The sequence below is a fragment of the Lissotriton helveticus genome, chromosome 3_1 (assembly GCF_964261635.1).
Source record: "Lissotriton helveticus chromosome 3_1, aLisHel1.1, whole genome shotgun sequence".
NCBI lineage: Eukaryota > Metazoa > Chordata > Amphibia > Caudata > Salamandridae > Lissotriton > Lissotriton helveticus.
In genome coordinates this window covers 540,324,085-540,343,480 of record NC_136061.1, presented here as the reverse complement: position 1 = coordinate 540,343,480, position 19,396 = coordinate 540,324,085, and positions in this window count along the sequence as shown.

The following is a 19,396-nucleotide window of genomic DNA, read 5'->3' as shown; positions in this document are numbered from 1 at the left end:
CGTTAGTACTTCAAACTTTTATCCTTGCCCTTGTGGAAAAGTAAATTTTGCCATGTTCTGTGTCCCTACGCCTCATCCATCATATGTTATGTGTGCATGATCAATATGCATATGTTATTCCCCATTTCTGATTAAAGACGCAATTACAGTTGTGTCCACCTCTAGTATGTTAGCTTCCAGTCCTCGTGAATACTACGAATATCAGGCCTATGTAAGTAATGTTGCCACGTTTCTCAGTGTGCACGTTATTCAATTATAAAGTCTCCGTTTCCAGGCCTCAAAAGGGCCCGGACCACAGATTCAGCTCCTGTTTCCTGAAAGCCTCGCTGAGGAGCGATACAGCCCCCACCTGTATCCTCGACCCTTCACTTACTTCCTGCCTTGCAGTGCCCGGTGCACCCCGGCTCTGCCTCTGAGTCTGCCAAAAGTATGTTATAGTTCCAGTTATGAGTTCAGTCCTCCTCCTCTGTATTCCTAAGCTACTGAACTGCATCAATAGTTTCCGTCATTGTCTAGCCTTCTCGTCTCCATGTTAGAGAAATACTGTATTTAATGGTCTTTTTAATATTCTTCACGCACTACATGTAGAATAATGCATGGTCCAGTCTTAGAATCAAGTTAGCTTTTCCCCTCATGACTTCTAGTTTATATCAACATGTTCCCTAAACATTAGATACCAGATAGGGTTTAGGTACATGTCGCTCCGACCCTCCAGACTCTAGTCTCTGCTCCTAGCACAGAGTTCGTAGCCCCCAGCTTCTCTTAGTAACACGTCATTGCTAGTTTTCGCGCACCATTTGGTTAGAGGTCCCGGCTCCTTAGGTAGCCCCCTCCAATGTTTCCGCCCATTCATGACATATTCTGTTACGTTTCGCATCACATGTCTAGGTGAACTCCCAGTTACACCCACTTTTACTGTTATCTCTCGCGACTGCTACCTGTCACGCCTTCTACTCCACCTACTGTTACGCCTACTGTAATGTAATGCTATGTGTTTGCGCTATGTATATAAGTCAATGTTATGTTATTAAATGTTAGCGCGCTCATCCCAGACCCAGCCCCGGCAGCTGCCGGGCCTTATTGTCCTATTCCTATGCAGGTTGTCCTGATCCTGTCCTTATGCTGTAATAAACCTGCAGAAGCTCCTACTACCTTGAATCTTGACTCTTATTTATTGAGCTATCTGTTATTCATTCATTCATCCAAAAACAGGGTATTATTTATTTATTTACCACATAATGGCGCCCGAATAGGGACTTGCCTTTTCCCCACGCGTCGGTGAAGCCACGCCGACCCCCTGACCCTCTGCAGTCGTGACGGAACCATATTGGCCAAGTGCAGATATTTCTGCTTCAAGTATCCCTCAGGCCCACGGAGGAGACGGAGGAGGCGGTCCAGCATCCGAACGAGACGGTGGAGGAACGCGGCGAGTCCCGACCAGAGCCCAAGCCGAGAGTCCAAGGTCCGAGGTATCCGGAGGTCCACCCGTAACTGAAGTCCGAAGTCCGAAGTTCGTCGTCGTAGTCCAGTCCCGTCCGAGGCTTTCCGTTCCGTGCTGCCCGGTGAGTACCATTGCTGGGGTAGTATCTAGACAGGGTCAGTCTAAATTGACTCCTGGTCCATGGGTTGGTGGTACCCAAGCCCACAAACGAAGTGTTCACCTAGGTGGATACGGGTCTTGATGCGTTCCTTTATGGGACCGGTATGTTCCGTACTGTTACAGCAGTGCATCCAGTAACTCTAGTCTGTTCCGTTCTCGAGAATTCTGTTCTGTTTCTGTTTTCAGTATTTTCAGGTAGTATTCTGTTCGAACTGTCATTTATAATGTTGTTTAATGTATTTTCAATGTCGTGGTATGCCTGAATTGTTTTTCTAATTGTTACTGTTTTTTGTGTATTGTATTGTATTGTGTTCCGATTCAAGTTTAGAATGCCGCTCTTTTCAAAGTTACGTCAGTTAAAAACTAGAAAGGGTCTGCTGGAAGCAGCAGTTCCTGTTCCGCCTAGGGACAGTCCAGGTCACTTTATGTATCAGAAACATGGCATAAGCGCCATATTGTATCTAGATTTATGGGTAGAGTATACCAAACAGTTAGAAGAAAAGTATAGATGGCCCGTATCGGGTACATGGGATGCCGAATGTATCATGCGAGTAGAAGAAGCATTATGGAAAAAGAAAGCCAGACAGTCCCAGAAAGATGCCATCGAGTTATGGCGTAAGGAAGCGCATAGAAGAACGGAAAAGGAAGTCAGAAAGTCAGAGTTAAGTAGAGAATCCCAAGAACGAGCCCAAGAAAGAGAATTAATCGAGATAGGTGAACAAGTCAAAGCTGAACAGTCAGACAGACAGAGGCATGCCCTTATTAAGGGTATGTATCCTCTTCTTGCCGAAGGCTTGCCAAAAGCGACCCCAGAGGCACCCAGTAATTTCCCGCCACCATTAGTTCCGACCAAGCTACGTCACAAACCGACCGCAGCTGATATTTTTATTTCGTCCTATTTGGACGACACAGTTCCAGAATATGCAAATCCAGTTCGTGCTCCACCTGTCCCTGTAAATCAGGCACTTCCCGTTTCTCCAGACACCGGAGTACCTGTTACGGTACCCCCGGGTCAGCCAGCCATACAAGTTCAGCCCACGTTACAATTACCGACCCTGCAAGCACGAAGAATGTCAGTCGACGATTCTAGTCTAGGGGCCGCAGGAGGGGGTCCTCCTCAAACCCCGCCGCCACACAAGCGTTTATCAGCACTCGAATTACATGCTCAAGCATCACAGCGTACTCCAAAAAGTAATAAGTCAGTTACAGAAATCAGACAAGCCCTTGCCGAATGCGTCTATGACACAGTCCCAGGCGAGTATAATATGGTTTTATATTCCGTACGCGTAAGAAGGGTGACCGAGTATCTAGTCACCTTGCCGAATATGAAAGAAGATCTAGACAGAATATATCGTTTCATCCGTACAGGGGATGATCCAGAAAGTATTGGCGAGATTATGTCTCAAAGGAAAGCCGAGATTCAGCTCATGATATTAAAGTTCCTGATCAATTGTCTAATAAGAGAACAAGATTACCCGTCTAAAGATCCCGCCGAAATGAGAATCCTAACAAGGTGGAGTGATAATATAGCCGAGGGTAAGCACAAGACCATTAGTGCCATGGAAAGTATGTACAAGAAAATTCGTAAAGAAATAATAAGGTTACACGAACAGCGTAAAACAGCACAAGTAAGCGAGAAAGAAAGTATCTCTGATCCTGAAGAGGAAGACGAGCATCCCGCCAGAATAGCGTATGTAGGAAAATCCAGATTTCCAGATCGCCATTTACGTCCAGATCCTAAGTCTATTCTTCATCAGCTAGCACCAGAACGAGGCTCTCTAGAACAAGTATTTCAAGCTACCGATCACATTCTGAAATCACGAGTCGGTTATAGCGAATTAAGTACCATGCACGAACAAGAACTAGCCCGATCAGCAGTCCGATGGATTACTGATTCTACCACTTTTCCAGACGAAATAGTGGCACAAATGTTTCTGAAACTGCCCCCAGCCGAGCAACGACTGGTGGGTATGTATATAATCCAGCACCTCATTACTCTGTATGAGGGTCAACATTCTGATCCAGGCCCGTTACATGATATCCTGAACGAGTTACTCCAGTACAGATGGAGAGGTCTAGGTACAGATTTAATTAGTGTCATTCTAGAACAGCGCCACAAGTATAGAACGTTCCTGAACCCGCATTTTGTTCATGTCTCACCCCCAGAAAGTAAACCATTCTACATAGACAGACAGAATCCGCTACGAGAAGTCCACCCAGTCCAAGGGGCGGGTGGCGTAATGCAACGAGTGTTTGTATACACTCCGATATCAAAGATGGAACTTCTTGAAATGAAGAAATTAATCCCCTGTCATGACAAAGATCCAGCAGGGTTCCATCGAGAATTAAAAGACATGCTCCGTATGGGAGAATACACTTACCCCGATATCATTAAAATGTTAAAGGTCCTGTTACCCGCAGGGGTGTATGAAAAGTTAAAGGAAAAAGAATGGGAGGTGGGAGAGAAAAAGATCGATTGGGCAGCTCTAGAAGCTGAAGACAAGGCACGAGTACCAGGTACCGGTCTTGGAGATAAATGTAAAGAATTATCAGAATTATTGATTCAAGTTTTACCCAGATTATTGACAACTAGAAAAGAAGACTGGGATGCAATCTCAGCCTGTAAACAGAAACAAGATGAGGATATTAGTGATTTTTATTCTAGATTCGAGAAATGTTTCAGTATTAACAGTGGTCTCAAGACAAGTAGTGAATCATACCCTCATCTTTTCGTTACCAAATTAGTCGAGAATTCAAGTACACAAATTAAAAACCGAGTTTTGAAAGTCGAAAGCACCTGGCAAGCAAATACTCCGTCCCAGATGCTCCAGATGCTCCAGTATCACCAGAATAGAATTAGAGAAGAGCAAGAACACGAAAGAAAACGTATGAAAGACACAAAAATGAAAGTGCTAGTTGCACAATCTATTCCTCAAGACAGTCAGAAGAGAGGTCCGAATCAAGCCAGTCATCCTGCGGCTCCCGTTAAAGGGAACTGCAATTATTGTAAACAGCCAGGTCATTTTATAAACGAGTGTGCAGTTCTGAAACACAACATAGCTACTGGTAAGACTAAAGAAAGACCACGTCCGCCGAGACAAGAACAAGTTTCACAGACTCCTCAGTCACAGAATGCACCACAGACAGTTACAGTACCGCAGCCTATTGCTGCAACACAGCACGTTACATCGCAGATGTACCAGTATGCACAGTCCGAGTATCCAGAGTACCAGTCATATTCATGAAACAGCCTAGAGAGGGAGGTAGGCTTGCCTCTCATCGAGATACCTGTAGATCAAGAAGGTCCCTATGTTCACAGTCAAGTATTAGGGAAAGACAGAAAGTTTTTGATCGATACAGGGGCAAGTAGGACCACAATTAGTCATGCCGAAGTTCCAGGGGCTCCGCTCTCAGGCTCAAGAAATGTTTCCCTTGGATTTTCAGGAAAACCCATAGTTAATGAAATATCTAAGCCAGTTACTCTAGAAGTAGGTCCATTGTCCCGTACTACTGATCTGTTACTTACTAAGTCATGTCCAGAAAATCTATTAGGCATTAAGACACTGAAAGAGTTAGGTGCAGTTATTTGCTGTTCCCCAGAGGGAATACGTCTGTTCCTACGTGACTTTAAGGGTCACTATGTATTACGAGATTTTGATTCAAGATTGTCTAATGTTCCGCAGCATTTATGGGCGCAAGGTCCAACTGATGTAGGTTACATGCAAATCACACCCTATCGTGTGACTCTCAAACCAGGTGTAGTGTTACCACGAATCAGACAGTATAGATTGCCACCTGAGGCTGTAGCAGCCTTATCCAAAATTATTGACGAGCTCATGGCTCAAGGAGTAGTTGTAGAAACTGACTCCAATGTATGTAATTCCCCGATCATTCCAGTCATGAAACGTACTGATCCAAATGCACCCCCAGTATATCGATTAGTGATTGATTTACGAGAGCTTAATAAATGTATTATTCCTCAGTACCCAGTTGTCCCAGACATTTCTTCCCTGTTAACAGCCATTGATTCCGAAGCCATGTTTTTCACTGTTATTGACCTCAAGAATGCATTTTTTAGTGTTCCAATCCATCCAGACAGCCAGTTTCTTTTCGGATTCTGTTTAAATGGAAGGAGCTATATGTTTACACGCGCTCCTCAAGGTTTCACAGAAAGCCCTAGTATTTACAGTCAAGCACTCAAGAGACAACTAGACAACATTCACATGCCAACTGACACTGCCCTGCTCCAGTATGTCGATGATCTACTGATCACAGCCCGTTCTGAACGTGACTGCGAGCGTGCATCACTTACAGTTCTGTATTTTCTAGCCGAGATGGGGCACAAGGTGTCACCTTCGAAGCTTCAATTCTGTGTCCAGCAAGTGGTATACTTAGGACACTTGCTGTCCAAGAGGGGTAGGCAGTTGACACCCGACCGTATCCAGTTAATAGCGAGTCTTCCCCAGCCCAGAACCCAGAAGGAGGTACGTGCCTTTATCGGCCTTACTTCTTATTGTAGACAATGGATTCCCCAGTATGCATTCCTAGCCAAGCCACTGATACAGTTAACGACACAGGAGGCAGCCGTATCGACTGTCCTCCCTTGGACATCTGACCATACACTTAGTTTCAACGAGTTAAAGAAAGCCCTATGTCAAGCTCCAGTTCTAGCTACACCGAACTACAGTAAGCCTTTTACACTTTTCGTTACTGAACGCGAAGGTACAGCATTATCTGTCCTCACACAAGATCAAGCAGGTCAATACAAGCCCTGTGCTTATTTTTCGAGCACATTAGATCCAGTCGCCCAGGCGTTGCCTGCGTGCCTCAAGTCAGTTGCAGCCACAGCACTAGCTATCAGACAAAGTGATTCCATAGTTTTAGGACATTCCCTGACAGTACAGGTCCCACATTCAGTAGAAGTTCTTTTAAACCGAACACAAACTCAGCACTTGACAATTGCACGTTTAACAGGTTATGAATTGACACTGTTCCAGCCACACATAGAAATTAGACGCTGCAACGTCCTGAATCCTGCTACACTGTTACCATCAGTTAGTTCAAATCCAGACACACATGATTGTGTGGAAGTAGTTAACATTACGACAAAGCCAAGACAAGACCTGACAGATATTCCGTTACCAGATCCTGACCTGACACTTTATGTGGATGGTTCATGTATGAGAACTAGTACAGGAGAACTAGTCGCCGCGTATGCAGTGACTACTGACACTGAAGTTATTGAAACACACCGTATTGATACTCTGTCCGCTCAAGCAGCAGAGCTAGTCGCTCTGACACAAGCCTGTATACATGCCAAGAACCTGAAAGTTAATGTTTACACAGATTCACGTTACGCATTCGGAGTTGTACACGACTTCGGAGTGCTCTGGCAGGAGAGAGGTTTCATGACTTCTCATGGAACCAAGATTCAGCATGGTCTCCTTATTCAAGCCCTGTTAGATGCCATACATTTACCGACATCTATTGCTATCATGAAGTGCAAAGCACATACGAAAGTTACTGACATTATTTCCCAAGGTAATGATTTAGCAGACCGCACAGCCAAGCTTACAGCACAGACTCCAGACATTCCAGTTAATCAGACACATACTCCAGATCTGATTACATGCATGACAGTTAAGGACCCTACTCAAGATGTCATAGATATCCAGTCACATGCTACTCCCGATGAAATCAAGAAATGGTCTGTACAAGGAGGGGTCCAGACAGATCAAGGATGGTTAACGAAGGGTAGAGCCACATGGTTTCTCCCCGATTCTATGGTTCAAGTCATTATCAATACCGCACATAGTCCAGCACATTTAGGAGAAAAAGCTATGTTAGACAGTATCCAGAACATTTGGTTTAACAAGCATTTACGAGCTGCAGGCAAGCAGAAAGTCCGTACCTGTATGATATGTTGTCAGTTTAATCCAGGTAAAAGTGTCCCGGTGGAACAAGGTGGTTTCCAGCCCCCTGACCACCCTTTTGAGGTCCTCCAGATGGATTATATTCAAATGGAGCGATGTCGAGGTTTCAAGTATGTCCTTGTAGTAGTATGCGCCTTGTCCAGATGGACAGAAGCATATCCAGTCCCAGATTATACAGCCGCGACCACTGCCAAGCAGTTGGTTCGTGAATTCTTCCCTAGATATGGACTCCCTAGAGTCGTATATTCTGATAACGGCCAGCCATTCTCATCCGAACTCATGAAACATGTTTCCCTTTTGTTAGGGTACCAGTGGAAGTTCCATTGTGTACGCCATCCAGAAGCAGCTGGACTAGTCGAAAGACATAATCAGACTCTGAAAATCCGTATAGCAAAAGTTTGTAAAGACAAGGGTGTGGACTGGTTAGTAGCTTTGCCAGTTGCCTTGTTTTATATGCGCATGGTCGCACATTCCAGATCAGGTCTGTCCCCGTATGAGGTCGTTTTCGGCCGCCCCCCTAACATGTGTGGTACTCCTAGACCCCGAAGTATTACCGATGTTTCATGTAATATGCTGACAGATTACCTAGCTTCCTTGATGTCTGCCCTCAACTCATGTCGTTCACAGGTTGCCGCCGCATTTCCAGACAATACCGAGGTGGCACCGCACGAGATCGTTCCAGGCTCCTTGGTGATGATCAGAAATTTCGACAGGTCAAGTCCGCTGGAACCACGTTGGAAGGAGCCACGTCAGGTCCTCTTGACCACCCGGACTGCCGTCAAGTTGGAAGGCAGGAAGGGGTGGGTCCACCTTTCTCATGTAAAACTTTTCAAAGGATCGAAAAACATTTCCAAGAACATTTCCCAGGATTCGAAGGATTGCCAGAACATTGTTTTAAAGGACTGTCCCGCACAAGACATTATTACAACCCCTTCCTTGTTAGAGAAAACTCCGCAACAGGAGTATAAGTTAAAGCTCAGGTCTAATAAGTCAGCCAGTTTGATTGTATAAGTCCTCCCCTAGGTGAAACGGTTAGACTGTTTCTGACATGTATAAAATAGACCCCCATAGTGAGAGAGTCAGTCAAAGCTCAATCAAATGTATCGTTTTTCTGAGTTTCATATTATTCATCAGCATAATGATTTCCTGCACCAGCTATGCTTTCTATCTGTGTTTTTCAGTTCCTCATGTAAATATGTATGCTCATGCTACAGTAGAGCACACGTTTAGTGATCTGCCTCCTCACGAATATGCATACCGCCTCGCCATGCGTAATAACACATTTATCCGTATGTTACATTATTCACACCAGACCAGCAATGCCACTAATTGTTGGGTGTGTGGTCGACTCCCCCCTTTTCAGACACCGAAGGGAGTTCTGCCACTCTTTCCTTATCCATTCTCACACAATGGTTCGTGTGGAGCATGGTCCACGTTAACGTCATCCTCAACAGATATGTCTTTTCTTAACAGTACATGTTTCCCAGACAAGCAAGGTTTCCCCTACAGAACAGGTTTAGATTTAGAAAATGAAGTATATAATTTAGGAAATTATTCGTCGAATTTCATGGTTCTGAATGTTCAGTCTGATACTACTCCAGACTCACCCGCTATTTCAGTACTACCAGTCAAAGGCGAATTATGTGTCCGTAGTTATGGTTCTGTACATATAGGTCATAGTGAATGTACTACTGTTATCCAGTATAGTGACAGTAGGAAATCTATTTTTATAGCTTCACGTCATTCTTATTTTGTTTGTGGTCAAACTGCATATGTCCGTCTGCCCCTCGATTGGGAGGGAACCTGTTACATTGCTTTCCTACTGCCACCTGTTTTTCTAGCCCCACCTGACTATCATAGGAATTCTTTCTTAGTACACACTAGACACAAGAGAAATCTCCCGATTGTCGATTATACTGAAACCGCCGCAGAGCAATTCATTGATATAGATAAAGGTGTTTTCCCTTATTTAGGTACAGTTGTAAATAGTAAGCTAATCCGTAGGTTAACAAGAACCCTTGAAGCAGTAGTAGATGAGACTGCCTCTGCTCTAGGTAACTTAACTGAAGAACAATCCTTTATGAGAATTGTCGTTTTACAGAATCGTCTCGTCCTTGACGTCATACTGGCCGATAGGGGCGGGGCCTGTAGAATTCTCGGATCTAGTTGTTGCATTTTCATTCCAAATAACGCGCCGTCTGTTTATTCAGCTATAACCAGACTCCATAAAATTGCCCATCTGTTACACCAAGATCCAGGCACCTGGACATGGTCCGGTTGGTTCTGGAATATAATTTCCGCATGGGGATGGAAAGTCCTGTCCTTTCTAGGTATTGCAGTAGCGATCATATTTAGCTGCTGCCTCTGTATACAATGTGGCCCTGCGATTTGCAGCATGTGTGCTACCTCTTGTATTCCCCGTCCCAAGCCCTGTTCTAAATCCCGTTCCAAGACAATTCGAGACGAGCAAATGGTACTGTATGAAATGATAGACGGTATCATGAATATTGATGTTTCCTGATGAAACGTAGTGACAAGGAGGGAATGTGGAAAAGTAAATTTTGCCATGTTCTGTGTCCCTACGCCTCATCCATCATATGTTATGTGTGCATGATCAATATGCATATGTTATTCCCCATTTCTGATTAAAGACGCAATTACAGTTGTGTCCACCTCTAGTATGTTAGCTTCCAGTCCTCGTGAATACTACGAATATCAGGCCTATGTAAGTAATGTTGCCACGTTTCTCAGTGTGCACGTTATTCAATTATAAAGTCTCCGTTTCCAGGCCTCAAAAGGGCCCGGACCACAGATTCAGCTCCTGTTTCCTGAAAGCCTCGCTGAGGAGCGATACAGCCCCCACCTGTATCCTCGACCCTTCACTTACTTCCTGCCTTGCAGTGCCCGGTGCACCCCGGCTCTGCCTCTGAGTCTGCCACAAGTATGTTATAGTTCCAGTTATCAGTTCAGTCCTCCTCCTCTGTATTCCTAAGCTACTGAACTGCATCAATAGTTTCCGTCATTGTCTAGCCTTCTCGTCTCCATGTTAGAGAAATACTGTATTTAATGGTCTTTTTAATATTCTTCACGCACTACATGTAGAATAATGCATGGTCCAGTCTTAGAATCAAGTTAGCTTTTCCCCTCATGACTTCTAGTTTATATCAACATGTTCCCTAAACATTAGATACCAGATAGGGTTTAGGTACATGTCGCTCCGACCCTCCAGACTCTAGTCTCTGCTCCTAGCACAGAGTTCGTAGCCCCCAGCTTCTCTTAGTAACACGTCATTGCTAGTTTTCGCGCACCATTTGGTTAGAGGTCCCGGCTCCTTAGGTAGCCCCCTCCAATGTTTCCGCCCATTCATGACATATTCTGTTACGTTTCGCATCACATGTCTAGGTGAACTCCCAGTTACACCCACTTTTACTGTTATCTCTCGCGACTGCTACCTGTCACGCCTTCTACTCCACCTACTGTTACGCCTACTGTAATGTAATGCTATGTGTTTGCGCTATGTATATAAGTCAATGTTATGTTATTAAATGTTAGCGCGCTCATCCCAGACCCAGCCCCGGCAGCTGCCGGGCCTTATTGTCCTATTCCTATGCAGGTTGTCCTGATCCTGTCCTTATGCTGTAATAAACCTGCAGAAGCTCCTACTACCTCGAATCTTGACTCTTATTTATTGAGCTTATTTATTTTATTTATTTATTCAAAGTTTTATATAGCGCGAACAAGATCCTTACAGATATCAGAGCGCTTCACAAAGACAGGGAAGGGGCAACATAGTAAACAGAGATAATGGGAACAATATAGTAATCAGTGACAAGGTAATAACATGGATGATAAAAACAGACATAACACCAATCCATATATGATCAGGTAGGTAACATGGTAATAACATGGTAATAACATGGTAGGTAACATGGTAATAACATGGATGAAAAAAAAAAAAAAAAAACAACATAAAACCACTCCATATATGATCAGGTACGGGAGTAGTATATAGCAGCACAGGTCATTGATCCGACTACCATGACGTACAGGTGGATCAGTAAACTAACGTGTATCATATCTTAGTCGGTAGTAATAGAGTAGCGTAATAGTGCCCCCAACAAGTCGAGGATAGGCAGAGCAGCGATACAAGCAATGCAGAGTCTCTGACACAACATCTGTAGCGGTCAGGAAATATTGGCCAGAAGCATTGTTTTCACCTCTTTCTTGAAGAGTGCAGTGGAGGTGATTAGCCGTGTTTCAGGAGGGAGCGCATTCCAGATCCTGGGTGCCATTCCTGAGAAGGAGCGTTTGTAAGTTTTCGCTTTCCGAAATCTACGGGGTTTCAGGAGTAGATTTTTAGTACTCCTATTGGATCTCGACCCACCTGATATAGACAGCTTTTGAGCGAGGTAGTAGGGTGCCTTGTGGTGCACGGCCGCGTGTGTCATAGTTGCAATTTTTAGCTGTATTCTGGCTTCAAAAGGCAGCCATTTTAGAGACTTTAGATCTGGGGATATGTGTGAGTGCTTTCCTGAGCCAGTAATGAGTCTCGCGGCAGCGTTCAGGGAGGCTCTTAAGGGTGCTGTTGTGGATAGCGGGAGACCGCTGAGGGTCGCAATTCCGTAGTCTATTCGAGGGATGACTAGAGCTTGTACAGCAGTTTGGAAGTCTTTGGCAGGGAGGAAGGGTTTAATTTTCCTCAGCGTGTTAATTTGGAAATTAGCTGCTTTTGTGGCTTTGCTGACGTGCTGCTGCATGTCGAGCTTGGCGTCGAGTGTGATGCCTAGGGATTTCGCCGAGTCCACGATGGTAGGTTGGACATTGAGTGCTGTTAGATTGTTGAGCCAGGTTTGGGTGGTGGAGATTTTCGCCGGAGGTGAGATGAGTAGGAACTCAGTTTTTAGAGCATTTAGTTTGAGGTGATTATCGGCCAGCCAGGATTGGGTGTTAATAAGCGTGGAATTCAGCTGTTTGATATCTTCCGGGGACTGTAACTTTAGGTAGAGTTGCGTGTCATCAGCGTACATATGGAATTGAACATTGGATGCTTGAAGCAAGGTGGCGAGGGGTTCCATAACGAGGTTGAACAGTGTAGGAGAGAGGGTGGATCCTTGTGGAACCCCAAGATCTGCAGGCACCGGTGTAGATAGTACATTGTCGATCTTGAACCTCTGAGACCGGTTGTGAAGGAAAGACGAGAACCATTTGAGAACAGTTCCCGACAGCCCCATTCTAGTACTTAGCAGCTCCAACAAGTTCTCATGTTTGACCGTGTCAAATGCTGACGAGAGATCAAGAAGGATGAGGAGGCAGGACTCATTACGATCCAGAATTTGGAGGGCGTCATCAATTATGTGTGTCATAGCTGTTTCCGTGCTATGTTTCGCTCTGAAACCTGATTGATGAGGGTTGAGGAGGTCAAATTTATCAATGTGTTTTGTTAGTTGGAGTTGGACACATTTCTCCAACAGTTTGGCCAGGGTGGGGATATTGGTGATGGGTCGATAATTGTTTAGGTCAGACGGATCAGCTGTAGGTTTTTTGAGTATAGGCGTGACTTGCCCCACCTTAAGGGAGTCTGGAATGTGTCCTTGTCGCAACGAGCTGTTAATGATCTTGGTCCAGAGAGGGAGGAGCAAGGGGATAAAGTCTTTTACCGCATTAGCGGGTAGAGGGTCTGTGAGGTGATTAGAGGGCTTCAAAGTGCAGAGCAGTTTGTGTATAGCTTCTTCCGAGTAGGTATCGAAGTACTGCCAAGATGCCTTGTTTTTAGGTTGAGTGTCAGCCATTCTGGTGTAGTTGGAGTATCGATTTACATCCATTATGAGGTCATTTCTTATGTTGTCAGTCTTATGTTTAAAGAAAGCAGAGAAGGCTTCACAGTGTGGAGTGTCGTTTGTTGTGCTATTAGCTTGTGTGGGTTGTGCCTTTGTTTGGGTCTTGATTAACTCGAACAGTTTTCTTGGCCTGTTCTTCGCTTGGTCCAACTGGCGGCTGAAGAAGTCTGACTTTGTGCGCTTTATTTTCCTAAAGTAGGCATTTCTCTTGTTCTTGAGCTTTTTGAGATGCAGTGCTGAAGGGACCGATCTCCAGGTGCGCTCTGCCATTCGCATATTACGCCTTTCGTCATTGAGATTGTCATCATACCATGGGTTAGAGGTTTTGGTGGAGACTCTCTTCAGTTGCAGAGGGGCGACTTCATTGACTATTGTATTCATAGAGTCAAGGTAGTGGTCAGTCAGTGATTGCACATCTGAGGCACCTGAGGGGGGAAGGAGGAGGTTGCCGATGTGGGGAGGTAGGGTGGAGGGGTTAAGATTCTTCAAGTCCCTTTTCCATGTTTTGGATTTGATTGGTTGAGTAGGGTTAGGTTTGACTTTTTCGTTGATAAAGAAGGTGATAATGTGGTGATCTGACCAATCGCAGGGTAGAATCGCTTCCAATTGAATAGCGTTCTCTTTGGCAATAATGAGATCAAGTATCGCTCCTTTGTCATGTGTTGGTTTATCGCATAATTGGGTGAGGTCAAGCGCATTGAGGAAAGTTTTTAGACTATTCACTGCAGTGTCTTTCTGATCGTTCCAGTGGAGATTGAAGTCACCCAGGTAGACTTGAGTGTTCTGCCGACCGGCGTTGGAAGTGATCAGGTCCATGACTTGTTGGGTGAATATGAGATTGTCACCAGGCGGGTGATAAATGAGATGTAAAGTACATACTTGTTTGCCCTCACTGATGATGTCTAGGCAGAGGAGTTCACAGGAGGAAAGGGAGGGGGAGGTGACTTGAGTAACGGAGATGTTGCTCTTAGCAATGCATGCAATTCCCCCGCCCGTCTTGCCAGGAGACCTGTCCAACCTAATGATGTGATAATTGGGGGGGACTAGTATGTCCATAATCGGGGTGGAGGCTTCAGTGAGCCACGTTTCCGTTAGAAAGGCTAGGTCTAGCTCCCTATTTGAGACAAGATCCGCGATGTCGGAGGAGTGTCTCTGGGCCGATCTGCAGTTTAGTAGGATGCATTTGAGTTTGGGACAGAGAAGGGTGGACGAGCTTTCTAGTGTGAGGGGAACTTTCCTGAGGTTGTTAGGGACGGAGCCTCTGTTGTTGAGTGTTGGGAGCCTGAGAACGTTTGTGGGAATTGTGGGTATGGGGATGGGCGAATTGGAGAAACCTTTTATCGGACCTGGGCCATAAGAGTGTAGGAGAGAGCAAAGGTCGAGGTCCGTCAAGGGGCTGAGAACACGACGGGGGCGGTGGGAGTTATTGCGAACGGGGATAGTGGACCATTGCTGGAGTCGTCGGGGGCGAGTGTATGTAGGAAGGGTGCGTCGTTTGTAGGGTAATGGGATGGTGGGAGGTAGACTGGGCTGTGAGGAGAGAAGGTCTTTGATTGCGTGGATGTCCTTTTTGAGTTGTGAAAGTTCCTCCTTGACTTGTTGGAGTGTGGATAAGGTCAAGTCAGGAGGGTTGTTGAGGTGTTCCGCGGTGCTAATGGGTGGGATGGTATTCAAGGTGTGGACGTGTTTGTGGGCGAGGGGTGTGAGTGGTGTGAGTGGTGAGGGTGAGGCAGGCGGTGGGTGGGAAGCATAGATAGTGACTTCAGTGGGAGACGAAACAGGTGAGTAGAAGAGTGAGTGAAGGTTGACGACAGTGGGGGAGACAGGAGGGTAGTGAGGGCTAAGAATAGGAGGTGGGAGAGAGGGGGGTGCTAGGGAAAGGGAGGAGGTATGTTCTGTATCTTGTGTTGGGAGGGGGATGACGTTATGAGTGGGAGTGGGGAGGGAGCGGGGAAGGGAGAGGAGTCTGCCGTGGGGGGGATGGGGTTGTTGTGTGGATAAACTCCGCGTGATGGTGTGTGCAGATGTAGGCGTGTTGTGGGTGGGAGTTGTTGTGTCGGGTGTGAGAGACACGTGAGTGGGAGTGGAGAGAGAGATGGGGAGGGGATGAGAGGGGGTGGATAAACTATGGACTATGGCTTGTTCAAATGGTGGAGTGTTGTGGGTGAGGGATGATCTGTCCGAGGGGAGATGGATGGGGGGGGTGTGGGTGGGGATAAGAAGTGTCGTGTTGGGTGGGCTACTAGTATGTGCGGCGGGGGTATTCGTGACTGTCCTTGGGGAGTGGCGTGCAGGTGGGCCATTTACTGGGGTGCTGGGGGTAGAGGTGTAATAGGTGGTGGCTGCGTGGTCAGGGGGGATAGTGCTGGCGGGCTTCTGGGTTCGGGTCCGCAGCTTGGAGAGGTGCTCTTTGAACTTGGGGAACAGGTTGTCTAGTAGTTCCAGGTTCTTGTCCGTGGCTTGGATCAGGACAATCCCGGTGTTATAGATTGTAATGGTAGACCTGCCAGGGAAGAGGTGGGAAGGTGTGATGGTGAGAGTCGAGCCATGGGCTGTTTTCTTAGTGATGGAGACTGTGAGTAGAGATAGGAAAGTTTTTCTCCATTGGGCTCTGCGTGAGGTGTGGAAGATGAAATCAGTATTCAGGGCTCCATTGCCCGATGAGAAGTAGGTGTCGGCAAAGGGTGTTTCCGGGTGCGCCCTCAAGAAGTTGTGTTTGAAACGTTTAGTGGCATTTTTGGAGAGAGGGATGGAGGGGTAGTTAATTCTAAAAGTGTGCTTGCCGTTGAGCTCCATTTTAGAGAGGCTGTGGTGTTAGGTGTCTGAGCTAGGGCGGTAGTACACGCTGTCAGCCGCTAGTTACAAGGCCAAGGAGGACACTTGTGAGTGAACATAGATATAGGGGGTGGAGGTCAGTGTGATCCCCGAACAGCCAGTGCGTGGGAGCATCTTAACAGATGTATCCTAAATACCAGGTAGCAGTCAACTTACACCGTGTGCCCAGCTATGCGAAGTAAGGCCTATTGGGTGGAGGCTTAGTTACATATCAGAGTGTACATGGTAGCAGCAATGTAGTCTAGGCTTAGAAAGTGGCTGGGCGCAGTTTGCCTACCCAAGAGAGAGTTGGATGAGGTAGTAATAATCAGTGCAATATCGTGACGTATCTTACAGTGAAAAACCTAGTAAGAAAATAAATAAATGTGGAAGCGGACAGTGAATGATGGGGATAGAGGTGAGATATGTGCAGCTTGTCGCATATAAAATACAGGCTAGAATAGAGCTAAACTACTAAATAGTTACTAAGTCCCCTAAATGTGCATACATATTGCAGTAATAACCATATAGCACTACAATAAAAATACAATAACATACAGGCTATAATAGGGCTAGACTACTAATGAGTTACTAAGCCCCATAAGTGTGCATATATATAGCAGCAATAACAATATAACACTAGAATAAACGATGGCAGTGTGAAAGCAATGCATAAAGTGACGTGATCCAGTAATAAGACAATAAGATAAAATACTTAAAATAAAATTGGAGCCTGCGGTAAAAAGGCGATGACTAGTCCGTGGTGGCCGCTGAGTAGAGAGAGAGGTCAGTCTTAAATGGCCGCCATGTGGGGGACTGGAGACGCTAGTCCTTTATTTGTTGTTATTGCCTGTGAGCAGAGTGGAGAGGTTCCAGGTTCCGTTTGGAGCAAGCCCAGCTCCAAGCTGGGTGTGAGGTAGCGTTCGTTGTGTCACAGGTGGAGTAAAGAATGTTACGGGGACAGTGCCAAATACAATTAGAGATGGCCTGGGAGACCAGATCTTAGTACATAGGGTGCAAAAGAATGATTAGCCACGATGGTGGTCCGAGGGGGGAGACTGTGTCAAAATGGCCACCACATATGGGGAGCAGAGACATTAGTCCACTATTTATTTCCATGTTTTGTAGGCAGTGAGATCAGACATTTAGTCCTCTTTCTATTTCCATGCTTGTGAACAGTGAGATAGGTTTCGTTTCTCCCTCTGTGGGGGAGACTCATCCCGATGGACTCTCGTGGGCACAGAAAAGTGATTTATGGCCTTAGGTTCTTGTTTTTTTCGTCGACCCCCGCCATTTTGTACAGGTACAGCTAAGTTCAGAGCCAAAGAAAAATGTAAATAAATACCTTCTCTTGAAGTTAGGGACTGTGTCCGCTGTACGCTAATGTGCTCACCAGAGACTGCAAATTACCATGCCGGCGTCAGCTGCTCCTCCCAGCCCTCCGTTGATGTTCCTTTACTGCGGGGCGGGTGGGAGAGTACCTTTACTGCGGGGAGGGGGGAGCTATCTGTTATTCATTCATTCATCCAAAAACAGGGTATTATTTATTTATTTACCACACCCTAGATAATCCTAAATGTATTATATTATTGTATTTCAGAGCGGGCAAAAAAAAATACGTCCTATATGACTTTAGGAAGCACATCTGTCTCTTTGGTTTTGCCTTTGCCCTGTGCAGAAAGATGCATTATAACTAATCAGTCAAATAATACAGAGTGGTATAGATAGCGTGATTAATGGTCTCAACACGGAGGCATGTTTTGATGAGCTTTGGCAGATATCAGAGCATTAAATGAAACACATGTCAAGCACAGATGAGCAATGCAATGAAACAAAAAAAGATATCATGGGTTTTGTAATGATTCCGTGATTTACCTGGAAAAATGACAGAGCGGTGAGTTATTGAGAACAAACATATGCTCACTCGTGTGTATACTGATGCCTCCCAAATACGTTGAATAGGTGCATCCATATAAAGAATTGTTTGCACAAAACTCGCTTAAGGCCTGTGCAATGTTCCAAACTTATACACATTTTCATGGTATGATCTGGGCCCATCTTGAATTCAGCTGAGCTTAGAAAGAACCACTGTGTGCTCTTCATTTCCCTCATGACACTGAGATCCTATTGAGCTCAGTGTGCCATCATTGTAAGCAAAAAATGTTGCCTCACCAACAGTGCATCTAGGATTCTAGAACTAGGTGAGACCGAATCTTGCTCATGTTGTAACACCCTTATGAACAGTAGAAGCCGATCATGCTTTATTTCATGGAGCATACTGGGCCTTTAGAGAGTGCTTTCTCTGCAACTGACCAGTGTCACATGCTGAACTACCTCATGAATGCCACTACCCATTTCATGATATAGGCCTTGATTACAAGTTGGGTGGAGCAGAGTTTCCGGGTGGCATTCTGCTCCACCCGATCACAACTGAGCCGGTTTCTTTGTTGCAGGAGCATCAGATCCTGTTTTACTGGCCATTAGAATGGATTGAAGATTTTGCTGCTGCAGCAGCAGTCAGGCCTTGGATCCCAGCCTTGCCTTACCCTTTCCTTTAGCTAGAGGAAGTATGCAGTTCTCTCCTTGCCAGAACTATTCTTTCCTTCTTCCCCTTTGTTCCCTACCCCTCACTCATACGTTTATGTTAGACCTGTCATCCTTAGGGTGGTCATCCCCCAACTTTTTGCCTGCTTAACGCCCCTTTTAGCTGGTATCTTTTTGTTGGCCTTAGGACTCTGAGTGCTCTATCCATGCTGGCGAGTGTTAAAGGGCATGTGCTTCTCCCCTAAAAATTGTATCATTGGTGGACACCTGACTAGTATATTTAGATTACCTGTAAATCCTTTGTAAAATGGTATACTGCATACCCAGGGACTGTAATCTATAGGCTAGTAGTGGGCCTTCAGCACTGCTTGTGCCATCCATACAAGTAGCTTTCAAACCTGTCTCAGGCTTGCCATTTCAGGGCCCGTGTGTCAGTGGCATAACGAAACTTAAGTGGGCTCCCCGGCAGAGGATATGGAGGGGGGCCCCCCACACTCCAGAAACAGTCCAGGGTCTCACCACCCATGATCAGTGCCGGAGGGGGGACCCTGGAGCTCGTACCCACCCACACTGCAGGGGCTGCGGGGGCTATTGTGTTGCCTGTGCTGTGTGTGCAGTTCACTGCCACTTTGACTTGGCATTTAAAAATCACTGGCCAAGGCCTAAAC